The sequence below is a fragment of the Thermobia domestica genome, chromosome 10 (assembly GCF_964235325.1).
Source record: "Thermobia domestica chromosome 10, izTheDome1.hap1.1, whole genome shotgun sequence".
Classification (NCBI taxonomy): domain Eukaryota; kingdom Metazoa; phylum Arthropoda; class Insecta; order Zygentoma; family Lepismatidae; genus Thermobia; species Thermobia domestica.
In genome coordinates this window covers 76,279,046-76,297,664 of record NC_137463.1, presented here as the reverse complement: position 1 = coordinate 76,297,664, position 18,619 = coordinate 76,279,046, and the positions used below count along the sequence as shown (strand labels likewise).

The 18,619-nt window shown below is 35.9% G+C and overlaps 1 protein-coding gene across 1 annotated transcript in view; it reads left to right on the top strand.

The window, feature by feature from the left end:
• Nucleotides 1–18,619, top strand: part of LOC145662509 (uncharacterized) — a 125,413-nt gene that overhangs the window by 585 nt on the left and 106,209 nt on the right. The window lies entirely within an intron of this gene.

The window sequence follows — 18,619 nt, the reverse complement described above, 5'->3', positions numbered from 1 at the left end:
ATGGAAGAAGGTGGAATGATAATGTAGGAGGAAACGGAAGTATCCCGAGAAAATTCATGGACATGATATCCACTGCAAACTTATTTTGCCGGGGATCGAACCAGTGACCCCACTGACCAGAGGTAAGCGCACTGCCACTGAGCTACCGTGCCCCTCACGTATAATGATGAGAAGCACACTATATGAATCACGAGTGAAGAGTTACAGAAAGGAGTTAAGTGGTGAATATTGCGTCATACTGAACAGAAACGTGGAAATTACGAAAAGACGACAAAAAAAAAATGTTTTTCTGAGTTTTTCGAAATTGGTTTGTTGAAGAGAATGAAAAGAAAAAAAACTTGAGCTGATTGGAACGATAAACTAATGAGAGGCATTAGAAATATTAGAGATAAAATAATATAATATAAAATATTGCAATTAAAATATGGTAGGATAGACCTATAGTTGGAGAAGAAATGGTATTTTGAGCTACGTGATGGAAGGAAATCAAGGATGGTAGAGAAATGTAAAAGTAATGGATAGCATTAATGGTATAATTCCTACAATAAGACGAAGTACCTAAGGATCATAGTATATAGAAACTTCTAAATACACAGCGATGGAAGAATATATGATTAATTGTTCTGGTAGAAGTAGAAACCTGATCCCGCCACCTCAAATAGCTTCCCATTTACCTCACAACTTTTGATGTAAATTTAGTTGGGGTCAGCAAGCATTCGTTATCATCTGTCTCAACTTTTACATGCTAGAGATGCCCATGCCTTCTAGTAGCATTCTTCCGAAGGTGTATCTCGAAATTTCACTCTGAACGTGTAATCTTTCTCACGAAACGTGAGAGTGTCTTCGCGAACGTGGTGTCAGTCGCAGAGGCAACAGGCACTAAACGTATTATTTTATTCGAAGATTTTAAAACGATTACAGAATGAAAACTCCAAACAAGATAAAACAAGGATGATTGTTCATTTTCCTTTTTTCATTCTTTCTTTCTTATCTGCAGGCCAATAAATTGTCTACACTCTGTCCCTCTTGGAAGCATCATATAAGCCAGCAAAGTGGATTGCAACCAATCTTCAGCGACAATTTCGTACCAGGACCAATAACTGCAACGATTTTTTTTTTATGACATTCATGGATGCTGTGCTGTAAACTTCATTTCCAACGATCCTTTCTCTTTCCCTTCACCTTCAGTGCGTCGCCGTCGGGGCTGAAGTGGTGGCGCCGTACCCAGGGGCAGTGTCTCTTTGCAGTGTTATTGAGATAACTGTGTTAAGAAAGAAAGTAAAATAAAAGAATTCATTGCTCACTATCCTATCCTATTATCTTTTAAGACAAGGGATCATTGTTTGATAAGTGCAAAAGACTGAAATTGTTATGCGTATTAGTACCCACATGCGCAATTTTTTTTTTAACTTCATTTACACATGAGAACAGTGAGAAATATTTTTAACTTTTTGTCATGTATAGCTGTGACATCCTCAGTGATTCTTTGGAATTTAGCGTTTCCTTTAGAACGTGCACCTAAAGTATAATGTGGGGATTGAATCACGTGATCTCCCACGGAGAATCGAACTCGGTTCTCCTGTGATAAAGGTGCGTACTAGTACTTCGTGAGCCGTGACCCGAAAGATCCATGACCCACCAGACCCGGAGATTAAACATCTCCGGAGATTACACATGGGAAGTATGTGTTAAGCTACTAATACAATTCCAACAAACATGATTCTCTCCTGTATATTGCCTTTTCACTAAACATAAATTTCTTTCTCGCTTGTTTGCGTCTATGCCAAGCATTGCAAAATGAAATATTTCAGCTTAACGTCCCACGATTATACCCTTTATGCTAAAGGAGACGGATTATTAAGGGAAGTGAATGATAATGAAAGAATCGCTAGAATGAGAATGTGGAGGAAATAGAAATACCCCGAGAAAACCCACAGACACGATGTTGGCTACCACAAATTTACTTGGCCGGGGATCGAACCAAGGACTCTGTGCACCAGAAATAAGCGCTCTACCGTAAAACCAACGTGCCCACCATCAAGCATTTCACTGGAAGATAACTACAACGCTTACAAGACTACAGACGCGTCAAAATCTCAGAAAAAAAACACACATGTTTCTCTTATGGTGGTTTGTCAAAGTTTAATCAACCTGTAAAACTTGTCGTTTAGAATATAAAAGATATCGCTGTGCTTTGCTAATTCTTTTTGTATAGACTATGTTTAAAAAGCACGTATGGGAAAATGAGTGAACGTAAAATTAGATTTAATATATTCAAGACATGATACCACATGATATCTTCAGTTAGAAATGTTGCGCCAAGAATCAAACAAATCTTTATTCGAGCTCGGGCCGTGAACTTCATTATAGTCGACTATAAAATTCTGGAGTCATGCTGCAGAGTTTACATTTCAGCTACTTCTGTATCACTGGTTCTATTCGAGTCGCCGGATCTATCTGGGTCTCCTGGCCAGACCGCGGGTTTGAGAAATGAGATCCAAACCCGGTCGGACAAAAGTTGACTCAATTGACCCGGTGACCCATTCCAGTATAACCACAAGGAGCTCTTTCTCACGTAGATTGTATGAACGTGAGAAAGTAAAGTAAAAAAGCATAGTAGTTATTTCTATTGTATTGTGAGGATGTGAAAGTCAGTCTAAACTATAGAGAGAAGCAGAGCTTGAGGGTTTTATCGATGTTTTGAAACTTTAAGAAAATCTATTTTGATACATATGCGTATTTATTAGGTTTAGTCTCCTATTTCCCTTACAGATAGAATATTTTATAAAATACTATATCCTCGACCACATAGAAGAACAACATTGCATCTTACTAGGTCAAGAAGTTCCGAAAATGCAGTCAGGATTAATTAACTCGATCAAATCATTAGTATTTCATATTTATGAGGAGGACATTGTTCTATATGTGTCTGATAATAAACAGTAGTATCGATATAAATATTTAAAAGAGATTTAATTGTCAGTTAACAAACTGAATGTTTCTTATAAGATCGTAGATCTGGCCACAACCTAGTTGCTTGAAAATAAATAGTACTACTTTGTGCTGGCAATGGTAATTAGTTATTTATGCCAATGAAAGTTTGCCAGACATCCGAGTTCGTCATCTTCTAATCTATTTGTAATCTTTTAACAGCTGTGACAAGCGACATTCATACATACACAAGCTACTTCTTCAGAGACTTGAGACCGGTGGGGGATATTTTTCTGCATCTTCAAATCTCAAACGGGCTGTGCAAAATGTCTCTTCGTTCTTTCTCTTTTCTTTATGAAACTTCCACATGAGTTGTAACTATCCATGTTGAACACCGTTCCTGTCACTTATGTTTTGAAACCTTCAACTGGAGATAATTTATTTCTTCTATGTTGTCATCGATTTGACCAGCTTAAAAGATTAAGCACCATGGAAGTGTTCAAGGTTCAATGTTATAAGAGTTCTATTAATAACGATGTTGTGGCCAGAATTGTATGCTTTTATTTCAGGACCCTCCTCCGTGTATTTTCAGAATAGTGTCACCACGCCCAGACATTTATAATACTCGCCTGGTGTTTTGAGTAAAGATTATTTAAGGTCCTTACGTTTCTTTTCCTTCTCGTACAGGGAATGCCGCCAAATATGTAGTGTTTGAAATATCGATTATTTATGCTGCTCTCTTCCTGTCACATTTATGTTCTTACGATTAGTTTAAGCGCCACCATTTCCTATCAAATTTGCGACTTCTTCCATTATTAATGCTACAGTGTGATTCAAGAATTCCCAAACTTTGAATTAAAATTATTCAAATTTATTAAAAGAATGTAGTGATGCATAATATAAATTACTTCCACTAAGTACCTACAGTTCACACCAAGTACAGTTCATTTTAACAACAAAAATCGTACATAGGACGATAGCAGACGACCCAGAAAGTTGCACATGGCTTGAGTCCTTGCAACATAAAAAGATTGTTGCATGTCCCTTTCAAGACTATGTTTACATGAATAAATATTGTAGGGTTGCAAGATTGTCTTTAACGACAGCTACAAGATTCTTGCAGCATGGCAACCTAGCTTAACCTACATCATTGACCGCCCAATATAGTTTCGTTTCAGGCTCTGCAAATCAACGGGACGGCCCGTCGCTACGTCTTTTATCACAATCTAAGTAAGATTAACTATTATATTAACTATTATCAAATAATAGTTTCCTCGCTTTTAATCCATTTCCACTATTGTTTTTCTATCAATCTTTCTCCAATTTCTCGCTAATACTTTCTCATTCGTTGTTAATTCTGTTCTGTGACAGTTTCACTTGATCTGAAACGGTTTCGATCGATTTATCAGTACCATTGTTTACCGTATTTCAATTTCTGTGACGCAATTTCATAGTAATACACGCAGCACAAGGAAAATGAGAAGAGAAAGAAAAGAAAAAAAGATGATGTAATAATGTCTAAGTTGATTCTCATGATTTATACTACATGTGACATTTGCCACAAGCTATTAGTTGGAAAGGAAATTCTCATATGATTTGACAGAGCTACTAACAAGACTAGACGCGCTCTATACAATATGCTGCTGTTGTAGAACAAGAGAGAGAAGATAGCAGTTAGCGAAATCGATTAAATGGATGGAAACTTTGAGACATAGAGAGAGAGAGGGAGGAAGGGGACATTCACAGTTTCACACACATACATTTTTCAGGATAAGCAATATGCGTCGTCTCAAAAACTTCTCACACAAATCTTAACACTCTTAAGCTTTTTACGAATGCCATCACGCGAAAGAATACATGTAACTTCGGGAAATAAATAATTTCTCTGTGAAGTGTCAAATAGCTACTCTTCCTTTCTCTCTTTCCCTTTCTTCTTAATTTACCAAGGGTAATTGAAATGCTGAATAAACCATTCATGTATTTTAAAAGCAAATTTTCAACTATGCAAATATCATTGCAATTGTGTTTCATGAGCTTTTTAATATTTTATGCAATCTACTCATGACTGACTAGTCTCTGCGTTATTATACAGCTGAAGTAATGAATACAGAGAGAAACGAAAGGGTAGTGTTTAATATTGATCAATTATAATTATGGAATTAAAAAGAAAATGTTGTATAGCCTTTCCATTTTATTCATGGTGAATTTTTGTGTAGCTTCAACGGCAGTGGTTGGAAACAATTAATATTTAATGTTGATTTGGATCCTGATATCTAGTATTTGTTTTATTCATTTTATTCATCATGAAATATAACAATGTAACATAGAACTAAATTTGAGAAAGACTTGTTTATATGGATTTAATACAGTGAATTTTGAGATCTGTTTTTAGTGTGTGTGTGTGTGTGCGTAATTTGTTTTTATGGCGGATGTATGTAAAATTTGACAGCATAGAAAGAATGTAGATAATAATAAACATTGAGATTGATGGGAGGATAATGAATCAATGGTAGAGCGCACACCCCTCCTGCTGGCTTACGATTGCTGGTTCGATTACAGGCTATGGGCCATATCAATGTGACTACTCTTAAGAAGTCCTGCTCAAGAATCAGAGTAACTACACTTGGAGTAATCTTCTTCTTCAATTTCATATCAATAAAACAAGCCACTACTTACGGTGAGACTGCTCTAAATTTATGAATTTACTTGCGCATCCTCTGCACGTAGCAGTGAGTCGTATCAATAAAAGGAATAGTTACTCATTTCTCCCACCTGTCGGGCAGTCATTTCGTTGTGGTTAACCCGTGGCGCAGCATCCTAAACACCATAGAAGGGACAAGTAGCTACGACAGTTTCAATCAAAGTGCATTCGTGGATATTATAAGATTTTCCAGTGGTACTTTCAGTGTCACAGCTACCAGAAAGTAAACGAAAGAAATCTGAACTTTTGAAAGCCATTACAGTGAAATACAACGAAATATCAATTACATCAATGACTGAGAGAGACAGTCCAAAAGAAAATATTTTAATATTCGAGCGAGAATAAAACAAACACACACACACACAAACTGATTTGAAAAATCTTCGCTCATCTCTTCTTCGCTGACCTCTTTCTTTAATCTGATCTCTTCTATCTTCCGGATTTCCATTTTATTGATGACATCTGGAACTTCAAAACAGTCATCGCGAAGATGTTTAGCAGCGTTATGTAGAACAAAACAACACAGAATCAAACTCAAAATTTTGTCTGTTGCGATTCGTATTTTATTTTGCAAAATAGGAAAACGTTGTTTTAGTTGTCCGAGGCACATTTCGTTAATGACGCGTTCCTTTGTTATGCATTTATTGTAAGATCTCTGTTCCAGCGTTGTCGGATTGTGGAATGGGGGTCATTAACCATGGAGATATACCATACCCCGACATCTGCCAAAAGTAATGCATTTGCACGATTTTCTGTCACTACCCTACACACATCAGAATTTTTCCATATACGAGAATCATGGACTGATTCCGGCCATGTTGCATCCATACTTGTAAGTTCTTCTTTGGTATTGCAAGTTGCTTGCACATAATACTGGGTAACCCCTTCCTATTAACGTATTCGTCTCCAAAAATACTAGGTTTCTTCATCACCACGTGTATAGTCGCTCCAATAGCATCCGGAAATGAATATCGTTCTTGCCACTCTGCCTTTGCTACTTGCATATCACGCACACTTGCTGGGAACTTAATCCAGTTTTCAGATTTCGCAATAATCGCATCTATTACACTTATAATAGTCATAGACACAGTACCTTGAGCCACACCAGAATCTTTTGGCGCTCCGACGTGGATTCTCGGTTTCGGTTAATTCTCCTTAAAAATTTTGTACTAACTACTCCACAGTTTCTTTCTTGAACCTATAATTTTTTTTTTGTAATCACGATTTGCAACATTTCTACGCAGTTTATAAGTTTTGCTAAGCTGCAAAACAATCATGTAACTCTGCCATGTTTCGCACGGAGTCACCTACTGAGATTGCTCCACAAATTTGGAGAAATTACTCGCACCGAGAATAGAGGTGTGATTACTCCAAAGGGGCGGGGCTTCTCCAAGGTCAGCCGAAACAATTAGTGCTTAGTTCTCCTTTTATTGATACCAATGCGAGTAACTACTCCAAAATTGGGAGTAATGAGCAACTTCTCCGTTTTATTGATATCACCTCATGTGAACGTAATGGATAACGTCGTGTTCGTGGGTCTTCTGAGGTAAGCCATTCCTCTTATATTCTCATTCTATCAACCCTTCTATAATCACTCGCTTTTATTAATTAATCTTCCGTATTCTTTAGCCTAAGGGCGTAGCTGTAAGATACTCAATTAAAGGTTTAATTACATTTCTTCTTTTATATTTTAAATATGCATTCCCTTTGTCCATGAAACAAGTAAAATAAAATTGAAGGGAATTTCTAGCTGTACGTCCCTGTTATGCCGTGCAGGCTAAAAGAGACGGATGATTAATGAAAGTGGAGAAAGAAATCGGTTAATGAAAATGTAGGAGGAAACGGAAGAACTGCGAGAAAATCCACAGACACAGTGTTGTCCAACACAAATGTACATGGTCTGAGATTCATCTAGGGACCCCACACACTGAAGAAAAACAAGTAAAAGAACGAAGTAATGCATAAACATGTTTTCTTGTTGTTATTTTTGTTGAAGTGTATAAACAGATAGATAAGATTGGTCGGGAATTTTCAGCTTAAGTTTCTCTCTCTCTCTCTTCTAGTGAATATAGAAGAAGAAATAAATGCCAGCTGATATTGAAGTGGAAGTGAAATTAGAGAAAAAAAGAAATAATAGGTTTTGTAACAAAACCACTGTACATATATGGTCGCTCAAATTATCATTTCACAATTGTTTCTATCATTGTTTGCAGTCTGTAACAATCTTTACCGAATTAATTTACATATGATGTCAAAATGTATTTCAGTTCTCTTCTGGAAACGCACCGATTATTATTATTATTATTATTATTATTATTATTATTATTATTATTATTATTATTATTATTATTATTATTATTATTATTATTATTATTTCAAAATTTACAAGGGGTGCTTTACTTTTGGGGCGAGTTTTTCTTAGGCGATGTCTTTCCTCAAAAACGACTCGGTGAATTTTATTCATATTTCATAAATGTTCCATTAATAATGCTACAATACGTGTTAAGACATTTCTCGTAAATAAATACACAAGGAGTAGTTTAGTGTTGAAAGCGAGTTTATTTTGGATGATTTTCTAAAATGATTTATGCACCTTATGTTGTTGCACAAATCACTTTCACGAAAATATCGATAAGAATAGTTTATTTATTTATTGTTTATTTATTTACAATTTCCTTAAATGTGACTCATGCAATGTTGTTGATATAAATAAATATTTAATTAATAACCCTAATACAGGCATAAGTCATTTCTCATGATGAAGTTCAGAAGCGGTAGTTTACTTTTCGGGCTTTTTGTTGTTTTTCGAACGAAATTTTCCAAAAACAATTTTGTTTGTATTTTATTTCATAAATAAGTGATCACTGCAATAATTGTAGCATAACATGATTTATTAGGTTAAGTCATAAATAACTTCAACTTTCTTCATCAGACATTTATTTTGCTTTCACTAAACAACAAAATTATATTAGTTTATTATGTATTCACCAGTATGACCTTCTCCCCTTTCCTGATAGCTTATCAGATTCATTCCTTGTGAAATATGGTTGGTTTGGACTGGAAGAAATTTTCAACAGCCTGACTGACTGACTTGCTTTACAAAATTGAAGGTTTCTCCATTTAAAAATGTTTGAAAGAAACAGAAAAGATAGTACCCTGTCGGGATGAGGTCCGGGCAGTAATGTGGACGTGGTTAAACAGAGAACATTCAAGTTCAAGAATTTGTTCGTGACGCACCCTTGCTGTATCTGTTTGCGTATTGTCGTGTAAAAGAAGGACGCTTTTGCGATTGATGAGTGTAGGACGCTTTTCATGGAGTTTCACTCTTTACATCTGTTGAACGTAGGGCCTATGTATCCGCAGTAATCATTTGACTTCGAAACTCGTGATGAATTCTATCTTGACAATGCTACCATACACATAATAAGATCTTTTTTCCATGGATGTTTGCTTTCAGATGTTAAAGGGGTGGTTGATCCTTATCAAGCCACTGTTTTTTGGGGACGATATTGTCATAGGTAGCCAATTTTTCATCCTCTGTTATAATCCTGTCTAAAAAAAAAAGAAAGAAAAAAAAGAAAGAAAGAGAAAAGAAAGCACGATTTTTGCCTGTGAGATCAAACTTACAGTGATTGGCATGTGATATTCTTTATTACGTTCACTGAGATTGTGAGGTATCCAACTCTTTTGCTGACTTTTCCTTATTTCTCGTGGTGGCGGCAAACAGTTCATTGTAATGTATTCAACTTTCTGCTATATCTCTAATTGATTGCCGTGAATTTTGCTCCAATGTAGCCTTCAAAAGGTTGTCGTCAAGGTCGGAAAGACGTCCCGCCTTCGTTTATTGTCTTTCACTGTATACACTGCATTGTTTTCCAGCTGTCGCCTTATCATTCTTGCCTTGTTTAAATTCCCAAAGCATCAAGTGACAAATATACACTTTTTCATCGTCTATTTTAGAGGTTAGGGTTAACAGTTTAATGTAACGTGCACCCCACAAAACAGTTGTCAGAAGACTAACTGCACCTTATCTACTTAGTGAAAACAAAACTCGTTTTTTTCCCGGTGGTCAGGGGCGGCTCTACAATATTTATACCCTAGGCAAAAAACGAGAATGGGGAATGGCGGAAGCTTCATAACGAGGAACTACATAGTTTATACGGTTTACCCAACATTGTTAGGGTCGTCAAGTCTAGGAGGCTTAGGTGGGCAGGTCATGTAGCTAGAATGGAAGAAAGTAAAACGCTTTCAAAGTCTTGACTGGTAGACCCATAGGAAAACGACCATTAGGAAGACCTAGGCGCAGATGGGAGGATAATATTAAGATGGATCTCGCAGAGATAGGAATACAAAGTAGAAACTGGATGCAATTAGCTAAGGATAGAAGTCAGTGGAGAGCTTTTGTGAACGCAGCATTGAACCTCCGGGTTCCATAGGCCATAGAGTTAGTTAGTTAGTTAGTTAGGCAAAAAACAGGTTTGCGCCCCCTTTGGGGTACGAGATGATTTCCTTCTTCCCCAAACCCAAGCCAAAGTGAAGTCTTGTCACCCCTGACATTTTCCCACATCATCACATTGTTACCATTTGTGTAAGCATTAAATAAAATAAAACTTACTCCCAATGCCTCTCTCTATGGTATTAATAAGTAATCTATAAGCCAATTATTTTTAAAAAAAACTTTTATTGCTGTGGCATTTGTAATGAAATTTTACTAATATAATCACACTGCAACAGGAAATTAAATGTTATTGCAATGTAAACCATGTCGATGTCCATTGTAAATACCAAAACAAAAGATGGTTTTAATTCTTTCTGAAAAGATACCATAGAAAACGTAACTAGTAAGTACAATATGTCCAAAAATTTAAGGTTTGCCTTCTTAAGGTATATGTAAGTTAAGAGGTATAATATAAACAACTTTGTGTTTTGAACAATTTATACGTTTTAGCCTAAACATGTAATAGAAAAACTTATACTTACATATAATTTCTGATTGGAGTAGCTTTATTTACATTCAACAAATTTGACAGAAAAATCAGTTCTGTTTGCACCAATGTAAAAAATAACATAAACTTCGTGATGTTCATATAGCCATTTTAATATTGGCAGAAGTCTCTCTTCAGATAAATTAAGCAACAGCGTGTGTAACCTTAACGGTACTTTCCTGGCTTTCATACTTGCAAACTCTTTCACTAGGACTGTCGAATATATTTTTTATTTCATTTATTTATTTCAACAGATACTCAGAGAATAACGAATGCAATTTACACAGGGAAACATAACAAACATGTATTTAAAATATAAATAATAAAAAAATACAAAGCAAAGATAAAGTTTCTTAATTCGTTTTTAGTTGTTTTGAATTCTGTCAAAACCTGAGTAGCTTAAAAAATGTCCACATCAGTTGTTATCTGATTATATAAATGTGATCAGAAAGACCTTTGTGAAAGAAGGACCTTTGAATAATCGACAGTCTTGGGCGGGAAAGGTGGAATAGGTGGGTATTTGATGATGCAGGAGTAGGAATGTGAAGGGATAATTCTTAAAGTAGGGCTTCAGACCTTAAGTTTCCAATGACTACTTTATGTAGAAACTTTAGGTCAGTAACATTTCTGCGAGTATCCGGAGTCTCCATATTCAGATAGAGTAGGAGATCTTCTTTAGTCATAGAATGAACAGTGGGAACAAGGAACGTACTATGGGTAGATAGATGATACCCCACTCCATATAAGTGAGCAGTAATCGATCTTGAGTGATCCCACTTTTCATTAACTCCCTCTTCCTAAATGTGGAGGGTGCTGGCGCAGGTACGTTTTGGCTAATGTTGATAAACCTCACGTAAAAAAACAATGCCTACCATTCCGCCCCTAAATGTTTCCGCCCTAGGCAGCCCCCTATATATATATATATATATTTATATATATGTGTGTGTGTGTATATGTATGTCAGATTTGTGGATTTATAATTATCATAAAAGAAAATTTTGTTTACTTTTTAATGCAACTTTTTTCATTTGTATATATATAAAATTAGCCAAATGCAGTGTTGACTTTAGTAATCTCCTTTTTTAAGTAAAGAGTTTTCATTTGTAATTAACTGAAATGTGGAGAAAAGCATTTCATTATTTGTTTGTACAAATATGTGAGTATGTACTACACAAACAAACGGAATGTAGACGCAGTGCTTTTTGTTCCAGATTATATTCAGTGCCGTTCCGTTTCGGAGATCTCTTGATAAATACGTATTTAATACAAATTCTGAAATTGGAAGTGTACTAAGAAATATGATTAAAGAAGGTAGTTTACAACCATATTAAGGCTATAATTTCAATCCACGTTTTGAAGTATTTTTTTGATGTGATTTTTTAATGTAGGTTCTACCCCAAGAAACCCATTGGATATTTTTCGGCTGGAGAAAATTTCAGCCACCCTGGTCATAATAGATACCCCCCCCCCCCAAAAAAAATACATTTGGTTATAACCTTGTATCGTATGATATTCGGATTATAAATACAAGAACAAATTCAATTATTGATTCATAGACACAGACGAATTAGCCACAGTTAAAGAGACAAAAAGGATTTAGTCCATAAGACAGAAGTCTTTGACGTGAAATCAAAATCTTATTGACTGAAAGGTACGAAGACTTCGGAGTAAGTGCTACAGTTTATAAGTGAAATGTGCTACAGTTTTCTAATCATTTGTATAGTCTTTGAACTAAGTTCCTTTAATAGCAGCTGAGTAGGCGATGACTGTGTGAACTATATTCGGTTCAGTGCAGTATATTGAGGTGTCAAATCGGTTTCGTTATGCTGGTACATTATAGTTTACAATATTGAAACTAATATTTACGCTTATAAACCAATGTGCTTGACCTGCGTAGGGTGCCCGCCTATGCCATTGATTTTAACGTTTGTAAACGCGAGTGGGAAAAATATACGCGAGATCATAGCACTGATTTAATTAGTTACTTTCTAAGATAAAGAAGTTGTACTATGATTGGTCAATAAGCATGCCATAGTTCTGCCGCATCTGCTTTAAATTTGAGTGTAGTAAAACTGTATGTATGTATGTATCTAGTTTCCGTACGTATATATAAAATGTGTTGTTATAGACTTGCTTTTTCAGTTTTACCGTATTTTCCAGTTAGAGGCCCTGATTCAAAATCACACATCAACCACAAAAAGCGTGAATTATTTAACAGGAAACGAGGAAAAAAAGAGCCCGTGAGCATTGACAGGTTGTGCGGCGAGGAAGAAAACGAATAGTGACACGGGAAAATCAATAACCTGTGAAATTTAATGGGCTGTTTTCCCTCGAAATCAATGCTTATACGAGACATTTTCAAAGCGAACGGAACGATATTGCATACAATGATGAATGGAGACGAGCAGTAATATACCACATGTTTACAAAATGCACTATTCTATCTGCGGTTCATCCTCTGTTTATTATTGTGTTCCGAGGATTGGAAGAAGGCAGTCAGTCACACATTGGATGTGAGCATTACTGTAAAGGCATATAGTTTTATTACCATCGCACGTTGTCCATTACCACTCACATAGGGTAATGATTTTAAAAAAGTAGTAGTTTTGCTTATCCTGAAAATCAGTAGAATTAAAATTTGATGATAAAAGTCTTAACTTGACTTTGACAGAGGGAAATGAAATATTTTGTTTAGGATTACAGTATTGAGGGGAAGGGAGGAGGAGAGCAATGTTAGTGGCAGTTTTCTTTTTTGCATTAAAGGTTGTGTCACTGTTAAGATAAGTACTTAACAGTAACTACTACTTAACAGTATTTTTTGACGACTTCAAACAAAGAACGGTTTTCAATGTGTGAGTCAAGCGTGGTATATTTCCGCTAGTATTTCCAGCATTATTTGTTTCCTTTAGGTTCCAAAGACATAAGCTAATGTAAGTATGGAACTGTTTTAATTGTTATGATTGCATTAACTAATAAATGCAAGACAAATTTACATTTCTCTTGTTTTTAAATTTTCGAAAGAAGAGACTTTTAAAGAACAAATGGACCAAAGGTAAGTAAGGGAATAAACCATATTTACATGAAAGTAAAGCGAAACACGCAACGGCCTATGCTTTCGTTACCTCGCAGACTTATTGTTTAGAACCGAAAATGTGAGGTTCGGAACACCTTGCTCTCAGATTGAAAGCGGAAGTGACAAAATTACTAGACTATTCCATTCAACCCGTTTTCATATATATATATATATATATATATATATATATATATATATGAGAGTGAGTATCATGATTATCTTTGGAACTAGACTATGAAACACCTCAACGGTTGCTGGTATTAATTATAGCAAAATAACATGCTTATAGGCAACCATAAATTCTTTAACGTGATTGTGGTTGCATAATAGCAAAGGGGTTGAATTCCAAAGTTTCGGAACACTTTTATAGTGCATTATACTATATATGTTCCTTGTAGCATTTTAAACAAGTGGTTACATGTGTGAAGTCGATTCTAAGATCTATTTGGAAAAAAGTTTTCTAGTTGTTGTGACATATACAATAGATAGTGGAAATTAACAATCCCTTCCACCAGAATAGGAACTATTAACTACCATTGTCTACGAACGTTTTTTTTTTTTTTTTTTCAGGACAAAAATATATTTGAATTTATTAGATTTTCAAACAGGAGAGTTCTTTATGCGGCGCCCTATATATTTGAACCATCATAATGCATCTGCAGCACATTATGGGCATTCGAAGTCAAGAGTAAAAGAAGGTGATGATGGGCCCGTCATGTTGACCCATCTATTCATTTAATTAAGAGTTTCAACCCTAAGACGTTTATTCTTATACGTTTATTCTGCATTTTTGTGATGTAAAATTGCCCCTGTACTGTAATGATTATTGCGTTTGCTTTTTAATGTACATAATCCCTCGTAAAGATGCCCAAACTCAGGAGCCTGGCTGTTGGAAACAATAGGACTCGGGCTCAACAATTGAGAGCAGAGCCCGAATCCGACCGAGGTCGAACTTCAAGTTGGTTAGTAAGCGCAACTACAAGGAGTGAATGCCTTATTGATGATAGCAAGTCTGAGGTATCGTGAGCCAGATTAAGATTAGAAGCAAGATTTTCATTGACAATAAAGAGCTTGAGCTATCATGAGCCTGGTATGAGATTAGTGAGCGCGAGTTTCATTGAGGATAATGAGTCTAAGCCCTAGTGAACCTCAATTGCAAAATAGTCATTTGATTCCGGGCTCAGTTCCCGGTGGGGCATAATTTTTTTCGGTTTTGACCTTGTTGTAAGGGAATTGAAGATGATTTAGCTGAATTAAGACTTAGCGGATCTCGGTATAGAAAGCCAGGAATAATATATCTGCTAGTTCTCTCTCACACACTATTCAGTTGTAAGTGTATCACTTGGTCGTCATAACATTTTGTAGGGTATAACATTAGGCAGTTTAACTCACAACACTCATTGCACAATTTGAAAGTGAGTAAAGCCGTTCTTGCCATATTTTCATTATTTATTTATTTATTTTATCGAACCAGAATACATATTTCACTGTGCAGTGAATAATCCATTAGAACAAAATTAGTTTCTGGGATAATCTGTCCTTCCTCTTCTTTTGATGGAAGCAAATGACAATTCAGCTTGCTCCAGATGAGAGGCTTTGAGCTGAGTAGAAATTGTCGTCTCCCTGATTAAAATCGTTCCACATGCCTTCAGCGAGTTCGAGTAATGTTAATATGCTGTCTGAGTCGTATTTAGTGGGGAAAAAGAGACACATGATACTGTAATGCATATGGTACTATATTGGTAGGATATTCATTCATCCAATGTTTTTGTGAGATGTTGCTGTTTAGAACCTATTTTTCACCTCTTATCCTTTGTGACTAAGCAAACATCTAGAAACTCATTTTTGAGTTGGGAGATACACAAGCATGAGTTTTCACTGATTATGGGGGGGGGGGGAGCTCTGTGTGTATTTTTCTCTTAGTGAGAATTATTTCCTGCCTTTTGTTTGTTTCTCTAGTAGATTGGAAAGTTTTCTTTCTTTCTCTCTTTACTTTTTTATATTACGATTCTCTTTATATCGTTTTGCTTTTTGCATCCCAAAACCAACTGTTCTTCCTTTTTCTCTCTCTCGCTCTTGGAGTTCCGTGCCCAAAGACCATTTAAGGAACTAGCAGTATTAAAACCAAAAATGTCAGTTACACACAATGAGTTTTTGCATTCCTCAAAGCAAAAACCAATAACGTAACCCAGAAAGAAAAATGAAGATAGTTTCTTTTTTCTCTATGTATGCCCACATATTCATATAGCTGAGAAAGGGAGACAGAGGTAATGATACTCGAAAGATATTCCTTTTGATGAGTAAATGAATGAAGAAGGAGAGGCATATAACATCTCTGCGGATATAGCGCGCGTAAGTGTATTTGTGCGTGTGTGTATATATATCTGTGATACCAATCTTGGAAAGTAAGGTAGTAACAGATTTGATTGTGATCCAATAAAAATGTGAAAGACTAGATTGATGAAACCAAATAGGGGATTGAGAAAGCAATCAGTGTGTTGAAAGAGACATATCTTTCATTTGTTCGTCATTAGTTTAGAAAAAGAAGAAGAAATAAAGGCAGAATGTGTTTCGTTTCTGCTATAATAGAGGTAGATTTGTTTGTTTTAAAGTTGAAAATGAGAAAAGAAAATATTTTTAAAATGAAATGAGTTAAAATCCACGTGTAATTGATTTTTTTTCTTTTTCTATTTTTTAATCAATATAGGGATTACTTTGAATTTTGATTTCGTCAAATGAAACAACATTGCTTTGTTTTCACTAATTATGAGGGAGCAGGAGGGAATCTTGTTGGGAGAGAATAAGACATACACTGTATATTAATTATGTTATCTATGTTTCATCTAATATACTATTGTAATTACTCACAGTAATTAAGTTGTGCAGGCCTTTGTAACCATCTTGAAGCAAAATTAATATGCAATGTTTACCGATTCAGTCTGAGTTAATAACGTGGATAGTTTGGCTAGATTAAACTAAATTATTAGCTAATGCAAGGGTATTTTGAATTGTATTTTATAAATGAGCTTTGTCTGAAACTTCAGACATAATCGCCCAATCATACCAAAATCGCCTCCTGGAGTTGGACCAAAAATTAATCAGACTAGAAATTCCTAAAGACAACTCTTATTTTAAGAAAAGTCCAACTAATTTTATATAGGGTGGCCCAAAAGTAGGTATACATCCCTGCATTGATCAAGTATAACATTCTAGTTTATGGATTTATTTCCTTCGGCTCTTCCGAGCTTAAGATGTAAGTAAAAACACATAATAAAGAACAAATAATAAAGAACAAATAATAAAGAACAAATAATAAAGAAACTAAGTCTATCTGATGGATCACGGGCGGATCCAGGGGGGATCCGGGCGATCGCTCCCCCCAGAAGAGGAAACTTTTTTTTATTTTATATATAAATAAAACCCGTCCCCGAGTTTGGAGCTCTTAAAAGTAGCTCTAAGTAACAGTATTACAACTCACCGGCCCCCCCAGAAGTCCGGCCTGGATCCGCTCCCTGTGATGGATAACAATAAGAAATTTTATAAAATGCAATGAGCTGATCAGATCAGTACGGCACTGTATACCTACTTTTGGGCCACCCTGTATGTACAGTTTCATTCACCGAAGAAACTTACAGCACTTTAGAAAAACGAAATAACTAACTTTATAGTGTATAGAACCCGGAAGTTCAATGCCGCATACACAAAAGCTCTCTATTGCCTTCTTTCCTTTGCAAACTAGATCCAGTTTCTACTTTATATTTCTATTTCTGCGAGATCCATCTTAACCCTTTTAATCCCACTATTCCCAAATGGGAACAATTTATTTTTATCAATTTTTGTCTGAGGATTATCTGTCTGTGGATTATTTGTTGTGGATTTATTTCGTCTTTTGCAATAAGGACCTGCTACCAGTCCATCTGCTACTACTGAAATGCTCAAAATATATTAAATGAGGTCCGAAGTGTAGAAGGAATTAAGAAATTCTGAAACAAAAATAATTTGGGGTTAAAGGGGTTAATATTGTCCTTTCCTCTGTGCCTGGTTCTTCCTAATGGTCTTTTTCGGACTGGATTTTCAGTTAAAATTTCGAAAGCGTTCCTATTTTCTTTCATTCTGGCTACATGGCCTGCCCACCTAAGCCTCCTAGACTTGATGACCCTAACGATGTTTGGTAAACGGTATAAATTATGCAGTTCCTCATTATGAAGTTTCTGCCATTCCCGTTCCTCTAGAAACGAAATAACATTCTCATTCTCCACTTCCAAAGAAAGATATGTGTATGAAAGCTGCCGGAAAGATAATGGCTTCAGCCTTCACGAGTGGTGAGGGTAGGGTGAATGCAAAAGGGCATTCTTCTGATTGATGTGGTAAAGCCATTACTGAATACTATGCAAAGCTTTTGGTCTAACTAGAGAAAAGAAAGAAAACAAAGAGCCGAGTTTATCAAAGAAGAAACTGATTTTGAATTATGAACTCATGACAATGGTCGTCCCGTCTGGGTTCAAGATCAATAGCTTGAGGGTATGATTTGGTGCCACACTAGTGAGGACAGATTTACTAGGTGCGCCCTGGGGCGGGCCTAGGGGCGCACGTTGAACGAAAATTTGATAACCAAGACGAAACAAATTGCTAAAATTGAATAATAATAATTACAACTCTCTCTCTCTCTCTCTCTCTCTCTCTCTCTGTGTGTGTGTGTGTGTGTCTGTGTGTCTGTGTGTGTTTGTTTGTTTGTTTGTTTGTTTTACTGTATAGATGAGAAAATGAAAGTCAAGGTTCACTATTGCAGACAACAGGATTAAAAAGTGAAGCTGGGAAGGAAGATAATACCTTTAACACGGTATAATCAGGTTTGTCCTATGCTTCAGGTTAAGAATAGATCGCTAGGGTTGATCATGAGACAAGAGTTGAGATGTTTCGTCTCGGGAA